General features: G+C 48.0%; 1 pseudogene across 1 annotated transcript; it reads right to left on the bottom strand.

The window, feature by feature from the left end:
- Positions 1-904: 904 nt before the first annotated feature.
- On the bottom strand, positions 905-1,391 carry LOC309804431 (mpv17-like protein; annotated as a pseudogene). The gene has a single exon. The product of its transcript is annotated as a mpv17-like protein (transcript).
- Positions 1,392-3,948: the final 2,557 nt, after the last annotated feature.

Genomic DNA, 3,948 nt, shown 5'->3' with positions numbered 1-3,948 from the left:
CTCAAGACATAGGAAGAGCCAATGTTTCGAGTCCAACAGTAGAAGAAAAGCCAATGTCCCCGTTTGAAGGCAGTCAGGCAGTAAGAATTCTATTACTTGGGATGAGGGCAGCATTTTTGTTCTATTCAGGCCTTCAGCTGATTGGACAAGGCCCACCCTCATTAGGGAAGGCAATCTGCCTGACTTAGTCTACCAATATAAATGTTACTCTCATCCAAAAACACCTTCAGAGAAACACCCAGAATAATGTTTGACCAAATATCTGGGCACCCCATGGCCCAGCCAAGTGGACACATAAAATTAACCATCACAAAGGGTAATTTAGTGATTTAGAGAAGGCCCAACTATCACGATTCCACCCAATTCCCCCTTTTTTGTTTTGGCCACACCTCGTGGCTTGCGTGATCTTTGTTCCCTGACCAGGGATCAACCCAGGGCCCCTGCAGTGGAAGCATGTAGTTCTAACCACTGGACTGCAGGGAATTCCCTCCGCCCAATTCTTTTTTAATTTATTTATTTAATTTATTTTATTTTTGGCTGTGTTGAATCTTGGTTGCTGTGTGCGGGCTTTCTCTAGTTGGGGCGAGCGGGGGCTACTCTTCGTTGCGGTGCGCGGGCCTCTCATTGAGGTGGCTTCTCTTGTTGCGGAGCACGGGCTCTAGGTGCACGGGCTCGTTGGCTCAATAGTTGTGACTCGCGGGCTCTATAGCGCAGGCTCAGTAGTTGTGGCTCATGGGCTTAGTTGCTCCGCGGCATGTGGGATCTTTCCGGACCAGGGCTCGAACCCCTGTCCCCTGCATTAGCAGGCGGATTCTTAACCACTGCACCACCAGGGAAGCTGGGGAGAGGTGTGACGAGATGGTTTTCAGAGCGTATGTGCAAGTTGGACCAGGGACATCAAAGCCTACAAGTCATAACCATCTCCAAGAAAATACAATTTTATGGGCCTGGGGCCAAAGTAGGTAAAGGTCTGGACTGTGCCCAGCTTAAGATGGAACAGCTGTACAAAAGGCCAGTACATCAGACCACTCTTATATGTATTCCAGAATTTCTGTCTCAGGTCCAAAAATATGTCAACCTTTTGCTGGAGAATACTCATACCGAAGTAGAAGGCAGAGACGTACACCGGCCCGCCGAGCGCCTGGTCGCACAGCACCTTGGCCAGGACGATGCACACGCTCCAGCAGGCACAGCCACACATACTTGAAGTGCGCGTGGAAGGCCATGGTCACAGTGGCCATGCGCTGCGTCTGCCGCCGGTTGGCAGGGCTGCCCCGCAGCTGCTGCTGCAGCGCATCACTGGCTGAGAATAGTGGGGCATAGAGCAGCTCGTTCGTGGGCCAAGGGTAGCGCCGGGCGGTGTGCAGGAGTGCCTGCCACCAGCCCGCCATGCCCGTGCCCTGGGCGCCGCAGTGGTTGTGTTTTAAGGGCAGAGCTTATTTAAGAACAAGTATGGACAAACAGCTAGTGTTATCTGCTGCACCTTGCCTGATGGCCTTGTGCAGGGGTGTGCTGGAATATGTTTAATAACCAGCCATCTGGGACAAAAAAGGATGCTGGTTTGTCATGCTTGCCAATTTCTGTGGTATAAATACCTGATCATGGCCAATTTCAAGCTATTGACATGATGACGCTTCCCCCCCTGGAAGTTTATAGAGAGAGACTTGAGGAGTTCCATTAAGAAGTAACACACAGCCTGGAGCCAAATACAGACAGGTCTTGGGTCTTCTCTGTTCTAAAAAGTACTGGGGGCAAAGCACTACTCCTCCTCCTCCTCCTCTCTGAAAAGGGTCTCTACCTCTGCTCTATTGATATGCATTAGAAATTTAGGAGCAAGGTGGAGTGTTCCTAGCTTAGTGGCTCAGCCCTACAAATCCCAGGTTTCCATGTAGCTCCTGACCCATGGGACATCTTTTAGAAAATTAACATTGGTTGCCGCTCTAACATGTGTTAAGCTTTTGCTCAGGGTTCAGGAGCCCAGTGCTTCAGTCTCCAACACTCAGGCAGGAATGATGCTATGGGGAACCTGACAGCCTCACCCTCAACTCTCTGGAGACAGTGTAGCATAGAGACAAAGTAAAGAAGGAACATAGAGAATGGGGTAAAAAAAATCACTGAGTTGTCTAGTCCCCTGGCTAGTGCACAGCTGGAGGAAGGAGAAGCTGGAATGTCTCCTGCATGTATATCTGTGTTGGGCTCTGACCTTGTAATTCTGGCCACCCTTAAGTTTTATGAGCCCTGCATCCAACCGATTGGCTGGAAAGCTGTTCTTCATGTTCTGCTGTTAAAGCCAAATTCCCTGAGAGATGGGTTTCAGGGCTTACAGCCTGTACCACATTAACAATTGTCTAAATGAGATGCAAATGTTGCCTAGTAGACAGAGGATGAAGTGACCTGTGATGGTGCATTTTGGGACTAATCACCACAGACTGGACCATTTGGGATCCCCTCAATAAAGCTTAAAGAAAGTCTCACTTATTACATGCTCACCTAAGATGGAAAAGTCTGGCTTTGTGAACCAAGGGCAAGATAGAACCAGTAGCCTCATTTTCAGGCTGTGAGGCAACTCAGTTTATCAAAATGACATCAGGCAGTGTCCATGACTTGATTTATTAAAGACAGTTACTCTTGGGCTCCTTTACTACTTTCAGGGACTAGAAGCATCTAAAAAGAAGTACAGACTTAGTTCCAGGTCCTGATGTAAAGCAAATAAAGTTCACATTTATTGTGAAGGGGCTGTTACCCAAGCCCGGGGTCCCAGCATGCACAGAGACCTCGAGGTAACTGCTGTGGTGCCTAGGCTTGAAGTGCCTAAGTACAATGCTTGGTTTTTGCAGACTAATAATAGACAACACTGTCCCTCTAGTGGCAGGAACCTGAATTGCAGGCCCAGTGCCTTGGAGGGACCCATCAGCAAAAGGAAGGAGTTATGTCTCACAAATTCAAATATCACAAAAACTTACATTTTTATAGGACTTACAACTTTAAAAGTTCTGTCACATGAACTCTCTCTTTTGACTCTCACAACCATCCCATGAAAAACAGCTTGCATTTCATTTTTCAGGTGAGGATATAAAAGATAAGCTATTTAAGACCACATAGCTATTGATGGACTCAGGTCTCCTGACTTTAAATCTAGGCCTCTTTCTATCACATCGTGCTTCTTTCCTTTTCTGGACATCAAAATGAACTGTTCTGTGTTATGTCCAGGTCTGAGATGTCACCATGATGTGGAAATGAATATGATTGTCCCTTGTCCAGTCACTGTATTGCCCCCATCCTAGACAACAGTTGAGGAAACTTGGCTTTGCAGGGAAATGCTTTAACCATAGGAGACAAATAGTGAGAATTTCAGGTACTACTGAAAGCAAGTGGAGGAAAGGTTTCCAACTTGATAGGTCAAACCTTGGAAGCAGCCTCCTGTTTTTCTCCAGAGCAGGACTGGAGCTGGAAGGAACTAAAGTTCCAAAGTCCGGAAGGTCTCCTGCCCCTAAAATTTCTCTCCTATCAGTGGGTTGATGGGTGGCCGTCCTTTATAAGGAGAAAAGGCTTTAATTTTGCAATCAGGGCTAAGGCTTACAATGCAAATGACCCTGGGAGAGAGAATACATTGGCTTAAATTTGCACTAGGTTGGAAATGATTGATTTCCTGACAGCCATTTTGCTGCAGTCTGGCAGAGGCGGGAGGGGAGATTCGGAATGCCATGTAGAAGCGGAGAGTGGATGAGGGTTATGCAGAGGACCATTTCTGAAGGTATGCCCCGCCTGCAGGACTTTCTCCTGAGAAGTAAACCAGCCACAGCTGTCCCTCTCCCAACCACCCTCTCACCTTGACGCTCAGCTTTTGACTCAGCCTCTCCTTCCAGGCAGAGCTTCAGCTACTTAGCTTGGCGACCCTGACCCCAGGACGAACTCTGCATCCAGCTCTCAGCTCCCCAGACTGCCTCG

Source organism: Mesoplodon mirus (genome assembly GCF_964341445.2).
Source record: "Mesoplodon mirus genome assembly, chromosome: 5".
Lineage (NCBI taxonomy): Eukaryota > Metazoa > Chordata > Mammalia > Artiodactyla > Ziphiidae > Mesoplodon > Mesoplodon mirus.
Note: the sequence above shows the minus strand (reverse complement) of the source record. Positions and strands in the feature narration are given on the sequence as shown.